Below are 10,790 nucleotides of genomic sequence, written 5' to 3'. Positions count from 1 at the left end.
GATGTCGCAGAAGATTTCTGTGTGAAGATCGCCAACCAAGCCACTCGTCAAGATTCTCCAGTGAGAGGTGACGTCCCCCGTTTCCCTGTACCAAATGGACCTCTCTTTTACAATGGAGGAGCTCGAGGCGGCACAAGCTCCCTGCATGCGCTCAACTTCTCCGGGTCCAGATGGTATCCCGTACCGAGCCTTGTGCAACCTTGGGGAAAGTGCAAGGAGAGAACTGTCGAGCCTTCACAACATCTCGTGGCAGGATGGCAATGTTCCTGACGACTAGAAAGTAAGCCGCTTGGTACCCATCTTGAAGCAGGGCAAATCCCCACTCGAACTCGCCTCATACCGCCCAATATCACTGGCCAGCTACGTAGGAAAGATAACGGAAAGGATGATACTAGGCCGTCTGGAGTGGTATCTTGAATACTACAAGATTTTTTCGAATTTCATGGCTAGTTTTCGATGTGACCGCTCTTCCATTGACAATGTCGTTGATCTAGTTTCGTACGTTCAGCACGAGAGATCCCGTAAGCGAATATCTACAGCTTTGTTTCTAGATGTGAAAGGAGCGTATGATAATGTACTACATGAAGCCATTTTGCGTGCTCTTGTGCTGGTTGGCCTTGGTGGTTGAGTCTTTCGGTGGATTTCAAGTTACTTGGCTGCAAGATCATTCTTTGTGTTGACAGAAGATGACCCAACTACGCGACGCTATACTTCCAGGCGTGTTCCTCAAGGCGGAGGTTTTAGCCCGACGCTATTCAATCTTGCACTGATTGGCCTTGCTGAATACTTGTCAAGTACCATTAAGATCTCAATATACGCAGACGACATCTGTGTCTGGGCTCCGGCAGTCACACGTCCTCAGATACATTCCTGTGGTCAAAGAGCAGCAACTATGATAGCCAACTACTTTTTAAAACAAGGTCTCAGCATATCACCAGAAAAATATGCGCTGGTGGCCTTCACTCGCAAAGCAATGACCCTTTATGTCATCTCAATCTGCGGAAGACCCACTTCTTACGCCAGAACCCACCAGTTTCTGGGCATCATTATTGATAGGGACCTCTGTTGGAGTCTGCATGTAGCCTATATGAAGAAGCACCTGACCCCTATTTCCCAATTGTTTACGTTCCTGGCAGGAAAGACGTGGGGGATGTCAGTAGACGCAATGATGGAACTCTACAGAGCCCTGTTTCTCGGTTTCCCGAGATACAGCTTGCCCGTGCTGAGCAATACCTGCAAGACCAATGTTAGTGTTCTACAGGCAGTACAAGCCTAACCACTGAGAGTGTGCCTTGGTCTGCCCAGATGTACGTCAACAGAGGCAACGATTGCAATTGCTGGTGACTATCCAATACAAACTTGCATTGCTGTAGAAGTCCTGAGAACGCACATCAGACACTTTGCATGTGCTCCCGGTCATCACCTTGCACTGTTGCCTTCAGAGAGGCGCCAAGCATCGTTCGCTAAAATGATTGTGAAGTACAATGAGAAACTTCTCTCGGGCTTCACTCATGCATCTAAACCATCGATACCCCTTTGGTGTCTTATTCGACCCACAGTGCATCTTAGTGTACCAGAGATCCAGAGAAAATGTGAGCTTTCATCGCCCGTGCTGAAACAACTGTCTCTTCTTTTGCACAAGAAATATTCAGACAGCGTACATGTATATACCGATGGCTCTACGATGCGCCAGTGTTCGTCTGGTGCAGTAGTTGTCCCAGCAAGAGGTGTTACCATCAGCTTTAGGACTGATCACTCCACGGCATCTACAGCAGCGGAACTAACTGCTTCGCGCTGCACTTTGTGTGGTCAATCGGGAACCACCGCAACAATGGTTGATTTTCAGCAACTCAAGGGCTGCCCTACAATCTGTGCTCTCAGCACTGCTAGGCAGGCTGTATGAACAGCTTGTTTTTGAAATTCGATGCCTTCTTCACACTTCACACGAGAAAGGGCATCATGTGACGTTTCAGTGGCTGCCAAGTCACTGCGGCATCATAGGAAACAAACATGCCGATACTGCCGCGCGGGCAGCTCTTGAAGGAACACGAGAAGAAGCCATACCATTTTCGCGGACCGACGCTGCCAGTAGTCTTCGACGACTTGCGCATGAAATCATGTTTTCACTATGGTGCCCACCAAGCAACGAGACAAATCGTCAACACCACCTGTCTTCTTTGATGGCTCTCCACATGCCTACTGGGCTCGACCAAAGAGGAGCCACCCTTCTTCATCGCTTATGGCTATGGGTGGCATTTACAAAATCTTATTCATTTGTCATAGGAACGACCGACAACGCTCTCTGCAATGCCTGTCGTTGCGAAGAGACCCTACACCACATCCTGTGCGACTGTTCGTTGTATGACATCCAGAGACAGTCACTGGCATCCGTTCTTGCGCGCATCGACAACAGCCAAATGTCTGTGGACACTATTCTTTCAAGTGCCCGAGAGAAGACATTGCAACAGAAAGCGACAAAAGCACCGTTGAAATTCCTACGCAACACCGACTTGAACAAGCGGCTGTAACAGCAATGTCAACCACCACGAAAGACAAGACTGGACTATGAATGAGTGTGCATGTGTGTGCTGCCTAATGTGCTGTGTTTATCTCTCTTCCCTCTCTCCTCTCAATCTTTCATCTCCCCTTTCCTCCTCCCATGTGCAGGGTAGCAAACCAGCAGCTGCCTATAGGCTGGTTTACATCCCTGCCGTTCTTTTCCTCCTATTTTCCTTCCTTCTGCAGGGAAAAGGGACACCATACAGACGTTTGCCCACAACCTGATAAACCCATTTGCAAACTTTGTGGCACACACAATCCTATCTCCGGACATTCTTGCCAACTGATTTAAGCCTCACGCGGGGAAGCTCATCTTACCGGGGATCCTGCGTGCTCCAAAAACTTTAAGCTAATGCTACTGCACAACCGACCCGATGAAAAAGTATGAAAAAACTACCTTCACAAGCTTCCGAGATGCCACCGCGATGGTTTTCCTCTGAAGATGATGAAGAAGCTATCAAGCTTGAAGGGCGCCCCACCTGGACTCTTCTAAATCCCGATCTCGTTCTCGTCAAGACAAAAACTCCAGGCGACCAAGACAATGAACCAGGCAGCCTAGCAGCCAAGATAGGCAACTCCACTCAAGAAGCACAAAGACCAACAACAGCAGGGGATGAAGACTCCAGATATAGTGGTAAGGTGGGCAGACGTCGCGTCTCCTACGGCCACTCCACTTATACACAGCCAGGCGCCGCAACTGGTTGCAACAGAAAACAAACAACTTGAAGCGCAAATCAAGAGCTATGCCCAGAAAATAGACCTGTTAGAGAAGAAAATAGAGATGCTTTTAGAACAAAGGCAGGCAGACAACACACAGCCACGACCAATGCAATCTTCTCAGTTACAAGTGCATCAACAGACACCTACTCTACGGTTTAGCCAGAGCAAGGAGCTGGTAGCTGCTTCCCAATGCTCTTCCGAACGAGCTGCAGAGCCAAATGCCACATACCAGTGGATTGAAGGACTTCAACAGGGTTTGCTAGAACAATTACATAAAAGCCTGCAACAGCAAACGAACAAACAATTTCAGCTCTTTTATTAGGATTTTCAAGACCTGAAACGTCACGTAGATAAAACCCTTCAGAGCGTCCTAAAGAGGAAACGGCAGCCCGGTACAGACTCTAAAAGCCAAGGAGCAAAGGTCGTTGTAACAGATACAGAAGGAACTGCCTGCAGCAGCAATATTCCCAATCATGGCTAAGCACTTTCGGTCTCAAGAGAATCTCGCATTGTGGTCTTGGAATTGCCATTCCTTTAAAAACAATCATGGCTGTCTAACGCAACTCGTCCGCACAGCATTGGTCCAGCCTGATGTAATCTGCTTACAGGAAGCTGGAAAGGGCTCGAAGACACTCACAGGCTATCACCTGTTATCAGATACAGTTGATCCCAGAGTGGCACTTCTGGTAAAGAAAGACATGGCAATTGCATATGATAGCCACTCCTTTCCAGAAATTGCCTCACAAACGCTCACTATATGGCCAGCAAAGAAAGGGCATCCCAAAGTAGTTATTTGAAATGTATACAGCCCACCTCAGTTGCGCTCGGCGGACTTCAACACACTAATACGCACACTTCATAACAACATAACTGGCCAAGATCTCTTATTCTTCCTTGGTGACTTCAACGCGTGGAGCACTACCTGGGGCTATAGAGTAGATCGTCCAAAAGGGACCAAGCTGTTGGAGGCAACCCAACACTACAACTTGGAGTTGCTTACCCCCCCCCCCCGGGTATGCCAACACGACAGGGAACTAGCGTCAAAGGAGAAACCACACCTGACCTTGCCTTTAGCAACAACATGCGGCAAGTGCAATGGACTAACCTCGGGGAAACTCTTGGAAGTGACCATTACATAACGCAAATCCAATGCAGCTCCACCCGCCTTAGACGGCCACTGGGGAAAACAAAGTTAACAGACTGGAAGAAATATTGCGAAGCACATGAGAACAGACTCCGCAAATCCACCACAGCACAAGAGTGAGGAGAATACATCACTGAAACTCGTGCTCAATTTACCAAGACATATCAAACAAGAGCGGACAGACTGGCAGTGGTCAATCACCTAGCACAAATGTGGGAGGCCCAACAGGGACTTGTTAAATGCTGGAAACGCCAAAGGCTTAATCGTAAACTGAAGCAGCAGATTTGCCAGCTAACTGATGAAGCCAACTCCTATGCTGCAGTGCTCTCACTATAGTGAACTAGAAGACTTCTAGTGGCGCGAGCAGCGAGGCGTGAGCGAGCCGTTTTCATACTGATGCCACGAGGTGGCGCCACTGCAACTTTTCATAGGACGAGATCTTGCGGCATTTTTTAGAATTTTGCTTGTTGTTTTGCATTTTTCAGCTCATTTATTGACTCCATTCGAAGAATACATCCTTCTCACTGGTGAAAGCCCACACGTTTTGATGGCTAGCGTTGTTAAACATTTAAAACGATGTGTACGAAGACCACGTCACTATTAAAGCGCGAAGAATACCGCATTCCGATTTTCGTGCTGTCAGCGAAACTTTGACTTCGAGAGCAATTTTTTTTTGTTATAAATGCCACTAAACAAGGACGTACCATTGTGATGACGTGCAAAGCTAACTGTTCGCATGACCATAGGCGTGCACACGAGTCCCCCCTGCCGCCGCTAATGACCTAATGGGCGCAAAGTTTTCCCCATACATTTACTTAGTCGAACCTTTTCCATCATTGTTTAAATGACACGGTTATGGCCATGAAAGTTTTTGATGATTATGGTGGTTTTATTTAGGCATAATTATAAAAAATGACATCACAGCCATGTTCATATGAAACCACACTTCAAGAATTTATTGACAACTTACTTCACTACAAAAATAGTAACAGGAAACATCTTGACCGTGATGATCAACAGCTTTCATGTACACACTCATTTAGCACCTGCTCAACTTCAAATGCTTTGATGCCTGCCGCCTTTTGTCGTTAGCTCGATTGATACTTTTCGTAAAGAAATGCAGGCGTGTCGTTAAGTAAAATGCAGTTACGTCAGCAGCTATGGCTTCAGCATGTTCTGGGAATCCAAGCGTAGTTTGCTGCTTTTTTTTGACAATGTGTAACACATCAAGCACGCTTTCAGAGTGCAGCTCTAAAAGGCTAAAGCAGGGTGTTTATGACTCCTCGAGGTCGGCCACAAATTTGCACAGCTTGCCTGCAGGATAAAGTAACCCGCCATTGTCCTTCAAACGGACAAGCTCAGCCATATTCAAATCATCAGCTGCCTCCTTGGTGAGCAAAAGAAGGTTAATGCACTCTTCACAACCAGTTTTGAGAATGCACTTTCTTGCGACATAACCGGCAATGTAAAGTATTACTCTGTGATCGCTTGATGCCACAACAACAGGAGAATGATCTGGCGCAGCCTTAGTGAGTAAGGCATCTGCAACATCTAGGTTTCCATCATCGAGAAACTTGTCAATCAGCTTCTGCCTCCCAGTGCAAGTGTTCTGCTCACTAGCATCTGCATTCAAGAGTGAACTGAGAACAGCAGGCTCACAGTTCCCACTTGAAACAGAGTGCGCAAGATTGCTGAAGCTGAGACAGTTCACTGTAGCAATGAACTGCTGAGGTGTCGGGTGGGTATTGCACCCCGACGACTGTCTAACGATGCCAAAGAGATGTTCGACAGGGTCCTGGCTCAACCTGCTCGTCATCAAATACTTGAAACCTACATTTTCAGTCAAATACTTCAACAGCAACAAGGTACTTGATAGTGTTACTCGCAGTCCAGCTGCTGTGGACTGACTGAGAAAGCCCCTTTGCCCATTTGTGTGGCATTCCCACTCTGACAAAAAGGTTAGAAAAGAGTTTAGCTTCTCAGCTGATCGAGAGTTGGGGCGGAGTGCTTGAGCTGGAAAGCGCGATGTCATGACTTCTATAACACCATGTGTGGTCCTGCAAAAGAATGTTTCAGTGAGCTTTATGCGCAGCTAAGAAAGCTGCAAAAAGTTACAGTAGCACAAAATTAGGTAAATATAAAATTTTGCAATGCTTACTCAAAAAAGTGAATTGTTGCTGCTATGCTAGCACACAGATGTTCCAGCCTGGGTTTGTGCAGCTGAAGCCCATGTGTTACTTTTTCACTGAACAGCTAGACTGCCAAGCCAACTCACATTTTTTCGAAGTTGTTAGGGTTTGTATGGCGGGATGTGATGCCAAGCATAGCCTGCAGGGTAACTTTGCTGTTATCCAGTTCCAAAGCCTTGCTAATAGCTCGCATAGTCACCTGCATATAACCAAAGCAGTGATAATCCACTGAAAGTTAGAGCGACTGGAAGAAAATTTGTGGTAGGTTAAATAGCATGTTATTTGGATTGATTAAGGTACTTGCTTGACCCTTCGGTGTTTTAAAATCCAAGCATATCAGCCGGTTTCGAAGGCACTTGAGGAGATGAGGGAAATCTGATATGAAGTAGAGCTGACGGTGCTCGTCTACTGGATGTGGTGCACTGCACTTGATCTCATTCAAGGAGGCCTTGACACCCATTAGCATCCACATGCGTCTGTTCCAACTTGCACCGTCTGATGTGATGAAGTCCACCTTCAGGCCTGCTTTTTCGGCCAAAATGATGGCTTCAAGCATGATCTTGGTCAGGGTACCTCCATTGACATTTCCTCTTGTTGCAAATGCTGCCAGAATTTGAGTCCATTTCGCAATGAACGGTACGAAAATTAAAACCATTCCATGGTCACACGGTGTGTGCTTATTTTTAGGAGACGTAAAGCTACCTAGATCCACAAAACCATCTATGTGGCCGGTTGTTGTTACAGAAAGATGCTGAGAAAGGTGCATTTCGTCTACAATAATTCCACCGTGGCATGCGTATTCCTCCATTGTGGCTGTCTTTTCACTCACCACATTAAAAATCTTTGGGCAGAAGCCAAAGCCTGTTCTGTACGACTTCACATATTTGCGCAATGTTGTTTTACTTGGCAGTGACAGAATATTTTCTTTTCTCAGGTGCTCATAAAGCTTGGCACTCTTCATTTTCACTATAAGACATTTCAAAACCCATTCATTGGAATATCTCATGCCTTTTGCGCTTTTTCGTGATGCCGATTTAAACATGTGAAGTGTTGCTTCACGCTGTTTCGGAGGAAGGGCTTCTATCCTAGAAGTCAATTCCTCCTCAGTGATGGCGTTGTTTTTAGCTGACATTGCTTTCAGTTGATTTTTCAATGCAGTGGCGCTATTCTTCAAACACCTGGTTTTTTTGCCTCTGAAGCTTCAGGCGCGGCTCCCTTCTTAGGCACATGAGCTTTTTGGCACGACTTTCTAGTCAACAATAGCTTTCGATGCGACTTGCACTCTGGGCAAATAAGTCCTGTACATGAAAGAAAAACAATTGTTTAAATACCCGAACAATAAATACATGCGGCGCTTGTAGATCAAAGCACTTGAACGCACTTACCATCGGACAAGACCTTCCCGGAGCACTTGGCACTGAAGACGTAGAGTCCGTTGGTGTATGTAGCTGCTTGCTGCTTCACCATCAAAACCGGCAAAATTTGCCTGAATTTGTTGTCCGACATTGCTCCCTTGCAAACAGACATTGCCATGGCATCATCCAGTACAGCTGCAGCGTCGCCAACGGAGGCGATTGTTTTTTCTGAGCACAGAACGCCTTGACAATAAATGGCAGCACAAACTTCGTCTCCTGAGGACTTCTTGAAAATGACAGCTCGCTCATGACAAACAACAAGCCTTCCTTGCTTCTTCAACGAAGACGTCGCGAAAACCAAGCCGACACTATCATCTTCAATGCGGCACCACCTCGGCGATTGTGCTAGTGAACGTAGGGTCTGAAACTTGAAAGGCGAGGATTCTGCAGATTCAGATCCTTCAAGCACCTCATGTTCGTTGTTAGTGTAGTCAGCGCTTCTGACGTCCTGGCGCGGCTTCTTTCCTCGAAGTGGAACTGAACGTGCAGGTCTCTTCCTTTCCGTTATCTGTTGCGGGGTTTTAACGGAGAGATAGGCTGGGCACTGAGGCAACAACGTAGGAATGGCATCGGGAGCTAAAGACGGCTCGCCTCTCGGAATGCGCACTTCCATGTCATCGACCACATGAATGTAATCGCGCAATATGCAATGCGCTTCGAAATGATGTTCACACACAGCTGATGATTCCGTCAGGCTCTTGTCTGCTCTTCTTAGGTTTCGCTCCCATTTACTTGGAAGCGAGTCGTCTCTTGGGGCTGCGAACAGCGATGCTTTCGGCGCGCCCGGATAGCCGGTACGGCAGCCTGGTGCAAAACAGTGGGAATCTGTTCTTCTTTTCGCCATGTCATCGCGAAAGTCCCAGTCGCTGGTACAATATAGATCCTGCTCACTGCATTGACTACTTAACGCCAAGATACGCAAGATAATGTCAAGTTATCCGAGTAACACTGCGCGCACAAAACGAGCAAAACCACAACCCTCCCAGCCATGTGCCACCAACTGCCAGCGAGCACGCCGGAGGCTAGGAAAAGGCGCAGTGGCGCCCTCGCCGGCCGTCAGTGTCATCTTGCTTCACCCGAGCCGGCCGCAGCCGCTGCCGGTTGCACCACTAGAAAATGTTCTAGTTCACTATAGCTCTCACAAAGCAATTGGCTAACTTTCTGTGATTTGCTCAAAGGCACTTTAGGAACGAAAAAAACCTGGGTCATATCCTGCTAGCACAAGAACCGAAACGACAAATACATCAACAAAACTAGCCGCCGACAGGAGCACCGACCAACTTCTGGACGAGCTTACGAAAAGTTATATTGGCAGCGCCAGGCCTTCCACCACGAGCAATGTAGCTGTACAATACACGGGGTACCTGTATTCCATTCGATGCTCCAATCATGGTTGAGGACCTCTATTCAGCCGCTCACAGCTTTCAAACAAATGCTTCCCCGGAGCCCTGATGGTATCACCAATGCCATGTTAAGGAACCTTGACTGAGGAACACTACAAGATCTCGCAGACTACTTTAAAAGCGTAGTTTGGATGCCAGAAGGAGAACTACCTGCACCTTGTAAAAAGACTAATATAGTTCTTATACCCAAACTACGCAAACCCAAAACACTCAATAACCTTCGTCCTATTTCATTAACTTCGTGTCTGGGGAAGCTGTTTGAAGAGGTCGTGCTGCAGCGACTTGAAAAGCATGTTGAGGAACAGCAGCTCATGCCAAATATGATGTTCGACTTCCGCAGAAGGGTCTTAGCACAGGACATATTTCTTATACTCAAGGAAGAAGTATTGAATCCACTCTCAGCCAGTCTTGACAACATAGTCTTGGCATTGGATGTGCACAAAGCGTTTTACACTATCTCTCACATAATGATATTGCAAGGATTGGAAGATAACGTATTTACCACTACGTTCAAACATTTCTGCACAATTGCACTGCAACTCTCGCATTGGGTTCACTCAAATCCAACCCCTTCAGTCTGCCCAATCGAGGCACACCGCAAGGCTCTGTATTGTCTCCCTTTTTAACGTTGGGCTACGCAAGCTGGCCATAATGCTCACTTATGAACCCCGCTTTGGCTTTGCACTGTATGCAGACGATATAACCCTTTGGACCATCCAAGGGTCCTACGGTGAGCGCCAGGATAACTGCCTTGAGTATAGTTGCAGACTATTTAGAAAAAGCCGGGATTAAGTGCGCACTGGCCGAGTCAGAATACATTCACATACGTCCATATAAGTCGTGGTCTTGCCGAGCACCTGAGCTAACATTTTACTTGGGAGGATTGCCACTCAGAAGAGTTAGCACCCTTCGAATACTTGGCATGCACATTCAGGGAACAACAAGTGTCAAGGTTGCCTTAGATAAGCTGAAGCATACAGTAAAAAGCTCGACGAGACTCATTAGAAGAATCTCCAAAGCAAATAACAGCATGACTGAGCACGACATGCTGAGGCTTGTGCAAGCACTTGTTCTGAGTGGGCTCACCTATGCTCTCCCTTACCAGACAACCCGGAAAACAGAGCAGAAGCAAGCCGACATATTAATTCGACTTGCGACTAAAGCAGCCCTTGGACTACCTACCAGTACAAGCACACAACACCTGCTGGAACTTGGGGTGCATAATACCTTCGAGGAGCTGGCAGCTTCCACACTCATCTCCCAGCGAGAACGACTCTGTGGCACACCACAGGAGAAATTTCTCTTACAAAGATTCATATATCCTATCTCACCACAATATTGTTCTGAAGCCACCAACCTG

The sequence above is a fragment of the Rhipicephalus microplus genome, chromosome X, assembly GCF_043290135.1.
Source record: "Rhipicephalus microplus isolate Deutch F79 chromosome X, USDA_Rmic, whole genome shotgun sequence".
Classification (NCBI taxonomy): Eukaryota; Metazoa; Arthropoda; class Arachnida; order Ixodida; family Ixodidae; genus Rhipicephalus; species Rhipicephalus microplus.
The sequence above is the reverse complement of the archived record's forward strand: the minus strand, read 5'-3'. Positions refer to the sequence as shown.